General features: G+C 44.6%; 1 long non-coding RNA gene across 1 annotated transcript; it reads left to right on the top strand.

The window, feature by feature from the left end:
- The first annotated feature begins 1,591 nt into the window (after window positions 1-1,591).
- LOC135806992 (uncharacterized) lies at window positions 1,592-4,833 on the top strand. Its single transcript, XR_010551405.1, has 2 exons — window positions 1,592-2,086; window positions 4,108-4,833. It is a non-coding gene; the product is annotated as an uncharacterized LOC135806992 (long non-coding RNA).
- The last annotated feature ends 7,442 nt before the right edge of the window (window positions 4,834-12,275 follow it).

Genomic DNA, 12,275 nt, shown 5'->3' with positions numbered 1-12,275 from the left:
GTACAGAACAACACATGGTTCCACAGCGAAGGATATCTAGGATCCACGTGACGCGGTGGGGTGCGTACGATTTCCGTACCGGTACAAACTCGTCGCAAACCACATCCCATATCCCGCGCGCGCGCGCTCCATATATGACAGTCATCGATGCGTCATATTTGGAGAACTTGTCCGTAAACACCTAGAGTACCAGTATAGCAAGAGTACTTACCGTATATTCTCTATTATAAGCGCCGTGCTTCTATTTTTTCAACACCCCTCTACCCCGTGCTTATATTGGAGACCGCGCTTATATTTTTTCAACCAATACATCTATACAGAGCAAGAAGAAATACATGCATGCAGCATTGATTCCCACCAGGACCGTGCTAATAATAGAGACTGTGCTTATAATGTTTCGAAAGGTGCTCACAGTGTGCTAGTATTAGAGACTGTGCTAGTAATGGAGACCTGTGCTTATAATGGAGAATATACGGTATGTACTCTTGCTATATACGTATACACAAGAGTCAGGCGTACAGCTATAGCATACATATACAGCTGTACAGGCTGTAGCAAAATCGACATAGCTTGGCGCAGTGGCCTTATATTACTGCCCTCGCCCTTGGCTTGCAAGCTTGGGCCTTTCGCGAAGTTTCGGAATCAACTGAAACCGTGACTCCTCACGTCACACTGTACCTACAGCAGGCCCGTCGCACCGACTTTGGAGGCGGGTCCTCCCCCGGGAAAATTTTCAAAAATTGAAGCCAATTGCAAGCATTTCCGGGCATTTGGTGCCATTTCAGTGTAACTACAATGGAAGACTTTTTGATTCTGCAACAAACCAAGAAGACGCTACGATTGGGGACATGGGTTCTTCATTATCTTCCCACGAGAAAAATTTCAAAAATTGAAGCCAATTTGCAAGCATTTCCAGGCATTTGGTGCCATTTCAGTGTGTTGTGTGCAATGAAAGACTGTTTTTGATTCTGCAATAATATAAACCACGATCGGGGACAAGGATTCTTCATTATTTGCCAAGTTTGGGCTGAGCTGCGATCATGGAGTGTGCTCCAAAAAAACAACAAGAAAAACTGCCGAAAAAGTGGGGCGGCCTCAGCCGCCCCAGCTGTGACCATGGTGTCGGCCTTGACCTGATTCAACAAGCAACAGGCTACAAAACAAATGTAGGATATCTTTTCTGCATGTAGCCACTACTACTGCATGCTAACGATCGTAGGAGTAGACTTCTGTGCTGGTTCATTGCTGTCAATAGGGAGGTTTCGCTCTACGGAATTACGTATGAAAATAACGTAGGAACTGCACGTAATTTTCATACGTAAAAATCAGAGCTGTTGGGTTTCGCTCTACGTGATTTCTCCACGACTGCTAAACATGCCTTGTTGCTTTGGAGACGCGTTGGCTGCATGCGCCCACCGCATGCACCACGAACCGAAACCGCGTTTTCCATCGTATTTTGCACGTGGTGTACGGTGTGTGTACCTTGTATTTCGCGCGGCTTGAACTTTGCCATGGATAAACCTTGAAAATGTGAAAAATATTTCAAAAAGTCCTACGGAGACCCCAACGTGAGGTATATTAATATGCTCGGCAGGCCGCGAAAGAGAGCCCGTTACCTGGACCCCTACTCGCGCGGGTAGAGCGAAACTGAGCACCCTGGGATGCGAGCAGCTTTTTAGTACTCCCGGGTCCAAAATCTCACCACCAGGCCGGGATGATCAAAACGTCTGCCGGGTCTGCAGCCTACAAACGTGGATCTGCCGACACTGTGCTGTCGACGACATGTCCGGCAAGGCACCTCCTTGCGTGAAAGCAAGGAACGCTTTTTTTTTAGAAAGGAAGCTTCTTCTCCAAAATTTAAAATTTTTGAAAATTATTCCTTCTGAAAATATCATCGCGTTCTTGACCTCGAAGCTGACTGCTGAATGCGATTAGGAAAGAAGATTCCTGAAGATACACCAGACTGATTCTGGCAAGCCGTCTGTCGTCTAGATATGCAGTTATTCGTCATGCATGGTCAGCAATCTTCCTCGTTCGTCCTTTCGTTTTCCTGACCACGATGATGACAAGCAGCTCTCATGCTCAGGTTAGTGCTGTACTTGTATGTCTGGGCACACAACACATCTGAGATTCACCCACTGACGTTATCGAACTGAAGAATGCAGCAAGGGTTCCTCGGATTCTCTTGATTTCGGAACAAATTTCCTTCACTTTCACCCTCTCAGTCTCTTCCCCATGCCCTCCATGCATGCACAATGCAGCTTGCATTTCAATTGCTGTTTTTTATACTTTGGCAGTGCCTCTGCTACACTTTCATATAGAGTGAGGTCCTGTAAATAGGATCGAACATTGTTGGTGGTGGTGTGTGTGTGTGGGGGGGGGGGGGGGGTACGTTTGCAGCCAGGATGTAGGAATGACACTTCTGCACAGCAGGTGGCAATAGTCAAAACTGGTCACTCTACAAATCCCATACCTGCCAACCTTTGCAAACCTGAGATCCAATGACATAGCTAGGCATGAAAATGTATACAAAAGAAGCTCGCGGTGAGGCATGGAACTAGTGCACTTTTGGGTGCCTATCACCGCCCTCGATATCGGGACGGTCCCGGCCAAATCGGGATGGTTGTCAGGTATGAAATCCCAACCGAGAAAACCATTTAATTAAAAGATAAACTCGGCCAGGACATAGCGACTTTCTGTTTGCCGGGGGGGGGAGGGTCATCGTCCGCAATATTGGTAGAGTTACGGTTACATTGGATATGTAGATACATGTGCATCAGGGATTCATAGCACCTGGGGAGACGACATGAGACCTAAGTACCCAAAACGTTGTGAGTTGTGACCCCGGATGGGGTAGTTCTACGTGATCTGTGTTTCTATAGACCTTATTCGATAACGTGATTTTTGGACTCGCCTCCAGGGATTTGTTGTAAGCTGGGGCACGCGTACGTGAAACGAGTGGCAAGAAAGGCCCAGTTCGTACAAGGGAGTAGTAAAATACCGGTATTTTTCTACTCCTATGTTCCCACGCCGAGTCCACTGTGCACTGAGTGCAGGTCTCTTGCCGCTCCCTGGTTCCCGGGACCCTGGTTCACGTGATTGTGACGTTTATTGAATAAGGTCTACATGTATATGCGGGCATGCATAAATCAACCCTTCCACACGGACGGCTCAAACAGGCAGCCAAGGAGTGAAAATTTCGCTCCTGGGGCTAGGAGTGAAACGAAGGCCTCAATTTGCCAGATGAACCTTCTCCATCGAAACGAACGAAGGTGTCGAATAATTCTTTTACCAGTTCACAGTTGCCGTTCATGCGCACTCCCCGGGGTGGGGGGGGGGGGGGCTACTATGCACTTGTAGTGATACTTACCGTAAGCCAAGTGGAACACGACTAGTTGACTGCACAGACTACAGTACAGTATACATGCACATGTATACAGTGAAGATCAGTGCGTGCATGCCTGCCATAATCGTATGTTGACCTTCGTTCGAATTGAAAAGAGAGGGTCGTTTCGAAAAAGAAAAAAAGCTCGATGGAAGTATGATGCTGCTGACAATTCAAGACTCACTGAAGTCGCCTTTCTGGAATGGATCATGCACTCTAGGTTCATCCAATTGGATATGGACTCAAATCATTGTTACACCATTATTGTTTGGTTAGTTATTGTACATCCCATAGCATGTACAATCAACCTTGTGAATAATCTACCTCGGGTTTACAAAGCAACTCGCAAATAACGACACAATCTTCAGATCTAGTGAACATTTGATTGCATACTTCCAACCTCACGAGTAACAACAATGCGAATAGCGACACTTTTCTCATTCACAATCGAGGGTCAGTATTCCCCAGGTTGACTGCAATTGCCAATCAAACAGGAGGGGCGAAAGTCGACCACGGCTGAAAAGGCATAAAGAAAAATTAATGTATATCATGAGCTAGATGGCTGAAGGAGGAAGTAGGTTTTCTGAGAAAGCAAGAAACAGAGGTGAATGAAGCACCAGGTCTGTCCATGCAGTGGATAGAATTATTGCATTGAAAGACAGGCTCTTTACATCAGCTTGCTACTATTATACCTACATTTGCTTTCTGCCTTTTTCATGCAGGATTCTGAAAGCTGGAGCAGCTCTGCTTACCTCGACCACTGAACTTACAACTAACTTCCAACCAAGTACAAGGCAATATTATGATGAATCAAGCACGCTTGCCATCATGTCATCATTGCAAAGTACATCGACAACATAGATTTGGTGCCGACTATGTATGATGTAGAGTGTGCTCTATGTATCTATACTACTGATTGGCCTACATTGTACTTATGTGGGCTGAGAGTAATCGATTGTGCTATATGGCAGTTTACTTGTATGTCATAGATGTTAACATTGCACACAGCTTCTGAAATGCTTTCTGTTGCACTGGCCTACTGCGGCCCACTGCAAATAGATTGTAGTGGCATGGGCCATGCCATAATTATAGTAGTATACCGGTACTACACCAACAATTTCACTGGTGCACTGTACTTACTGGTACGAGTAGATCTACATCATGCACAGCCTTGTCACTGCTTTTCTCATTTTTTATTAATTTACTGTACTGTACACATTTTGGCACAGCTCTTCCACAAAGAGTTACTAGTATTTTCTTCTGCATACCTACTGTATACAGTGACCTGACTGGTAACATCTATGGCTGTGAAATCACAAATTTCTGGGTTGACAGCCTCGAACCTATACGATTTGTTTCTAAGAACGTGCTATAAGAAATTTTCTATTGAAGTATTCTACTGTAGCTCGCAGGACATGGAGTGCAATTACGTAAAGTTTGGAACACCACTCTTCTGTGATTTGGATGTCAAATTATGAAATTCAGTGTGTGAGGTAAACCCATGCATGGCATACACTGCTATAGTATGACTCGGGGTAAAGTGTTCCAACGCATACTCATTATAGTGAATAGTTGTGTGACCAACGTTGTTGCTGCTGGATAAATAGTACATATTCTGAGATAACTGAAGCTACACAGCCATCTAATGTTCAGACATGCATCGAAGGGGCCGTAACGAGATCTGCAAGGCATGATTCTATACCTGTATTTGATGCTCTCTAGCCTAGGACATTCACCTGCCTCATTTTCTCTGTGCTGCATTGATGAGTCCATTAGTAACTAAAGGACGAAACAGCATGCTGTCTGCAGATTGGTAATTGTGTAAAGACAGACGTGTATGTAGTGGTAAAGCTCAGATACATGTGCAACATAACAATCCCGGTGTTTGACAACAGCACAAACCTACACCGCAATTCTTAATTTTGGGCTGTGGTGTTCTTAGTATTCCAGGTTGGATGTTCTGTAGGCTTCCACGTTCTTGGGCGCACGGCTTTACTGTGCCGAAGAATATTTTCAGCCAATGAACCCAGAGCTTGGTGGCAGATGAGTGCCATGGAACAGCCTTTTGCATGTGGCTTTCACTACATGCACATGTATAACGTTCAATTGATGCGGAAAAATCAGACGAGGACTTTTGCAGTTATGAGCAAGGTCCCCACGAATGGTCATGTCACTTCACAGAATACATGAACTGATAGAGTAGACCTCGGTCCCCTCAGAGAACGCTTGGGGAAGTCGGGTTCAACCATAGATTTATACTTAACAGAGAACGCTTGGGGAAGTAGGTTTCAACCATAGATTTATACTTAATATTCTTTACAACAAGGATCGATGTGTTCCTTCGGATGCCCTTTATTGACTTTCACACACTTCTCCTCTCTCCTTTCGTCATAAGCACCATCTCTGTACACTGGTTCATAAAATATTTCTTCATAAAACCCCTTCACACATAATGAAGTACAATTGGTTTTCGACAAGCTCAACCCGTAACGCGCTTATCCTGCCTCTTGTTAAGTCAGCCCGGTATCTAAAGCCCCCCTTGTTTTCCGGTTATTCTCATTGGTTAACTGGGGACATGTCCAAAACCATACTAAGTACTTTGAGCTGCTCATGAGCCCCACAATTATCAGGCCCGCCGGTCTGGTTGGTCAGGTTATCACCAGACCAACTTGTTGGCCACCAACAAACGTTTCCCACCGTGGAGGACGTGTGTACCCGCCATGAAACTACCGGACCAATCAAAAACTGCTTCCGGCGGTACTGATTATAGTACAGGTTTAAGTTAAAAAGCGGCTCCATTTTGTCATACATTAAACCAACTCTGTCATTGCTATGCTACTCAAAAAGAGTAGTGATGTTTATTCACAAATGAATCACAATGCTATCAGAGAAATTCGATATTCTCCAATTTTAGGGGCACTGCAATACTATCCAAAATTAATGCTGCATGGTCATTGTTATGAAGCAGTCACCTCAAAACAGCAATTAAACAGGCTGATTATGTGAACGAGATTCACGGCAAATCTTCTTCCATCAGTGCTGTTCAGTCTTGAGTGGTCCACTGAGACAGGAAAACAACCTGTTCGGTCCTTCCATACGAGAAACAGAAATTGAACATGTTCCAGGGTGGAGGTGGCGAGTATCGGCAATGTAATGCACCTTTAGGCCAACATGACCATCATTCCGACATGGATTTTCAAACACCTTCGCTCGTGAGAGTGCCTCAGAGTGGTATTCATCAACAGATGGCAATCCTGTAAAACACATGAAAAGACATAGCAGCAACAGAAAGAAACCTAATGTTATAGAAACGAATTCGAAAAACAAAGTCTACTATTATTCTAATACAGTGAACCAAGGTACAACCACACTCCAGGAGGCAAGCAAAAGAGCATATAATCCGAAGGTTGCGATGCCTGTATGTATTGTATTTATGTATTTACGGATTCTCCACAGGGTAAATCGAGGGAGTCTTTGTCATGCCACACTGGATACAACATGCTACCAGAATCACTTTCCCCAGAATTGATGATCTTTTCTTAGGGTGTTATATAAGACACATCTGTAGCCACTTCATCTTGCTCACGAAATCATACACCACCACACAAACGGGTCCTTCGGCTATTATACTTTGGGTGGTACATGGTGATGTATGATATTGATAATCTATTGATACCATATTCAAGTCTGACTCTCACCGTGAGATCCTGGCAACAATATTACCTGGTACACGACATATTCAGACACTGACATAAGCATCTTTTTGGAACAACAGGTGTGCCTATCTGCTAGTGTAATGTGACACACATGCAGAACACATGCAGAATCAGTCATAGCTAATTTTACCCCCTCACTGTTGTATGCGCAGACTCCACTTCGCGGTGTCAAGTACTCTTCTTTCGGTGGGCTACTCCACTAAGGCGCTTGTCTAAAAGGACTCACATTCATCCTGCAAACCAACACGACTTGCATAGTTTTCACTGTCGGCCAAAGTGCGTGCATTGCACACATTGAGATTCACTCCCTCCGTACAGGCCAGTACAGAGCTGCCCACCAATTGAGTCTGTTTTGCGTACTCAGACTTCTGATTTTCCGTATCTTGCAGTGTTTTGCGTACTGCCGTGTACATTGCATGCATACTTGCACTGTAATGTTTTTTGACACGCACATGCATGTCGGTGGCTGCATTTGGTAGTGTAAAACATGTGTGACTTGCACTCACGACATTATTATTTTTGTGCTACATGTACATGTTGTTGTGGTACGGCATGCACTCGCTTTGGTACAAGACTATTCATCACTCAGCTTACACTTGCAATGCTTCTACACAGCTGATTGATCCTCTCCGATTTTCTATACCATTTGCTCAATTTCTGTAGTGCGCACAAGGAGTGATTTTCCGTACAAATACAGAAAATATGGAGGGCTGGTACTTGGTAGCACTGCTAGTATGGTAGTACCAGGCTAAGCTGGCTAGAAGATCAAATACTTCTTTGGTTCTTTCAGTCATTTTCATGACATATGTTTTCTTTATCATGATCCCCGGGGTGTGACATTCTTATGAATGCAGAAACTCAGTCTTTCTAACCGAGTCTCACGTGCAATGTGAATTTGTTCTTCTTTTCTTCACAATGCCATGTATCGATTCATCGCTTCTTCCCACCCGAGATCTTATGCAACAGCGATTTAAAGATTGGCTTTATCAAATAGTTAATTCAGAGAGAGAGGATCAGTTGTGGATGCTGTGACAGCATAGAGTGTAGATTGGTGTAAACATCATTGCCCAGCAGAACCGCACAGGGATCTGCGTTTAGCATATGGAAGCTATTTTTTAGAATTTGTACACGTCCAATAAGCCTGAAGAGAAGAACACCTAACTTAGACTGTCCTAACGTTATCGAACGCACTGCCAAAGTAAAAACAACATTTGAAATGCAAACTCGATTGTGCATGCATGGAGGGCATGGGGAAGAGACTGAGAGGGTGAAAGTGAAGGAAATTTGTTCCGAAATCAAGAGAATCCGAGGAACCCTTGCTGCATTCTTCAGTTCGATAACGTCAGTGGGTGAATCTCAGATGTGTTGTGTGCCCAGACATACAAGTACAGCACTAACCTGAGCATGAGAGCTGCTTGTCATCATCGTGGTCAGGAAAACGAAAGGACGAACGAGGAAGATTGCTGACCATGCATGACGAATAACTGCATATCTAGACGACAGACGGCTTGCCAGAATCAGTCTGGTGTATCTTCAGGAATCTTCTTTCCTAATCGCATTCAGCAGTCAGCTTCGAGGTCAAGAACGCGATGATATTTTCAGAAGGAATAATTTTCAAAAATTTTAAATTTTGGAGAAGAAGCTTCCTTTCTAAAAAAAAAGCGTTCCTTGCTTTCACGCAAGGAGGTGCCTTGCCGGACATGTCGTCGACAGCACAGTGTCGGCAGATCCACGTTTGTAGGCTGCAGACCCGGCAGACGTTTTGATCATCCCGGCCTGGTGGTGAGATTTTGGACCCGGGAGTACTAAAAAGCTGCTCGCATCCCAGGGTGCTCAGTTTCGCTCTACCCGCGCGAGTAGGGGTCCAGATAACGGGCTCTCTTTCGCGGCCTGCCGAGCATAATATACCTCCCAACGTAGGAAACAGCTTTCCTAGGATCCTACGGATATCCGTAGAGAGTTTTACGTATGAAAGTTGCCCTCGCTCCCCGGCGTGTACGACATACGGATTTTCATACGTAATTACGTAGAGCGAAACCTCCCTAATGTCAGTTGTGTAAAAGAAATGGCAAGAGGGCCAGCTATTATTAGTAAGGTGTACTCCATGTTTGGAGCAATGCAGATTTTCACAACATGCAAAACAAACTCAGTCCCTTCAAGCTTGCTACCACTCTCAGGCATATGCCATGGTGAGATCAAAAATGGTCGACGATGCTTTTATTATCGTATTTGGGATATACGCAAACTGCCCAAAGCCCAAGTACGTATGCACATTACTCTGATCAAGAGGGGTAAGCAGCAGCATTCGGCCTTGTCCAGATTCTTATCAACCACCACACCACACCGTTGCGCTCTCCGGAGGTATATTATGCTCGGCAGGCCGCGAAAGAGGGGCCGTTAGGCCACCCTTTGTTAATTCATTGTTTAACGTCCTTTTTTTCGCGAAAAGGTACGCGGGAGGGCGGAAAAAAAACAAAAGCCCATTCCAAAAACTGGAAACCCCAATCAAACATTTTGACCAGTGAAGCATGTGATATATACAATATTTCTTGGTCTAATGGCACTTGCAGGCATAGAACAACACTCTTTGATGGTACATTGGAGCACATGCCTGATGAATCCAACAAAACAGGTACATAGCATGGAGTTAGGGTGCGTTCTTAAATCCTCTCGGAAAAGTTGGAGACTCTCCGAAAAGTTCGAGAGCTGTTCTTATATCCTCTCCGACTTTTAGGAGGCTCTCCAAAGCTCTCCAAGCTCTCCAAGCTTCAGAGGTGGTTGAAACTTGGAGATTCCCGCGGTTTGGGATCAGCGCATGCGAACTACGACTAAAAGCCACGTGTTCATCATGAGTGTACGCATTTCCCTTTTCGCATACGCACATACATTTATCACTCAAGATCACGGCCCCTTTGACGCTTCATTTTGTTTGACATGTGCAAAATATCTCCGAATTCTTCGAGACCCGTTCTTGAGTAATCCCAGTTTCTTCGACTTCTCTTTTCTTCTTCTTCTAGAAGCTAGAGAATATAAGAACGCACCCTTAGCATGTCATGAATTCATTACATCTGGATTTTTACTAGGACACACACCGTACGATATTTAAAAGCCAACAAAAAAAGAAAAAGAACACAAGACAAAGGCATGCCCGGGAGGCAAGATTATAAGTTTAAGGTCATGATCGGCACACTGTGAAACTACACAATCATGTATTTACAACTTCGCATATTATTGGTACTCGTACTACTACTTTTTTTTTTTCCGGTCGGAGGCAAAAAGGTACGCGGGCGTGGACGTTAAACAACGAAAATAGTCCATCAGCCAGTGGTGCCAAAGTGAGTCCCCTGTTGCACTTACAAATCGAACACCTGGAACTGACATCAATCGACAGCAAAAGCATCACTGAATCCGACCTGCCTACTTTCCCTGGCGAAACTCTTGCACTCCTTTTGCAGTGCGCCGTGGAAGTTCGACAAATTTCTTCTTCTTCGTCAGCCATTACGAGGTTTTCCATCCGTTTTATTAGGACATCCAATGCGTCTTCAGTGAAAAACGTGGAGTTTTGTCAACGTGTGGTGTGGTTTTCCGTGGCGATCGACCTAAAATCGCGAAATAAATCGCCGTCGATTTGAGCAGAGGTGAGTTGGCTTGGAGCACGTACAGATTCAAATAATATGTGTACATGCGCACCGGGAAGAAGATGAAGATGCTCACCATTTTCAAATAACTCATTCAAAAAACTACATGACTATTGTACTGCAATTGTTGTAGTTACTTGTTTGCAACTACAATGGTATCAAGTAGATAATCAAGCGAGGTACAGAGGGATTGATGGCTGATCAAAGCCCAAGGGACCAGCCCGAGGGCTTTGATCAGTCATCAAGCCCGACTGTACCTCGCTTGAATATGCTTCAGACGATCCCCAACAATTTTTTGGATTTTGAATTCAATCGCTTTATTCTTTGGATGATCTCGAGTGTGGTAGATAGTAGTACAACTGTAACTGTACTACTCGTGACCTGGTTACAACATGCTCAAAACAGCCTTGCCTTTATTTCAACTGTTTGCTGTCAGCATCCAGAGCCATGGCGTTTGCTAGTTGGTCGTAATGGAGAAGAGCGGAACTGCAGGGCATTCACTCGATGTACATAACATCCATCGCCGCAGATTCCTTACTTTTAGCTCTCCACGTTCCTTATTTTTCCAGGGATCAGGACCTTCCCGAGGTGATTCCATTCAGGGTGGAAGCGTAGATCGCTTTTGCCAAACAGTAAAAACTACGCTTCAAACCTGCTTGACATGACTCGGGGTGCATACTTCGGAAACCCGAAGGTGGATGATGTTCAATACTAGCTCATTGTAATCTTCCTGAAGGTATGTATTCGGATGCTCAATTAAATAGAACAGTGAAAGAGATGCGTAATGGAACAACACTCTACAAGTAGGCGAACAACAATTTTATTGTAATTTGAATCCAGGCACATAACACGTGTAATACGGAAACTGCAATGGCTTACACTGCAAATCTTCTCGATTTGCAAGATTTTTCCCGTAATTCACAAAAATCTGAAAGTTCATTCCTGAAACCCGCATGGCACTGATTGGAGATTGGGTTTAGGCCACAACAATGGCTGTCGATGAAATGCCAAAAATGGTCACTTTGTCGGCTTCCCCCTGCAGAGCGTGCAAGTCGTGTACTCTTTTTATTTGCGGATTCGGTGTACAGGGTACCTAAACTCCCCATTGAGGCCAAAATCAAGTATTCGATTTCTAAGTGCAACAGGGTGCTTGAATTTGACGACTTCTGAGTTCTTGGCTGATGGACTAAAATAAAAAAAAAGAAAGGGTGGCCTTACCTGGAAAAATCGCGCGGGTAGAGCTAGAGCGAAACTGAGCACCCTGGGATGCGAGCAGCTTTTTAGTACTCCCGGGTCCAAAATCTCACCACCAGGCCGGGATGATCAAAACGTCTGCCGGGTCTGCAGCCTACAAACGTGGATCTGCCGACACTGTGCTGTCGACGACATGTCCGGCAAGGCACCTCCTTGCGTGAAAGCAAGGAACGCTTTTTTTTTAGAAAGGTAGCTTCTTCTCCAAAATTTAAAATTTTTGAAAATTATTCCTTCTGAAAATATCATCGCGTTCTTGACCTCGAAGCTGACTGCTGAATGCGA

This window comes from Sycon ciliatum, chromosome 1 (assembly GCF_964019385.1).
Source record: "Sycon ciliatum chromosome 1, ocSycCili1.1, whole genome shotgun sequence".
In the NCBI taxonomy this organism is placed as follows: domain Eukaryota; kingdom Metazoa; phylum Porifera; class Calcarea; order Leucosolenida; family Sycettidae; genus Sycon; species Sycon ciliatum.
Note: the sequence above shows the minus strand (reverse complement) of the source record. Positions and strands in the feature narration are given on the sequence as shown.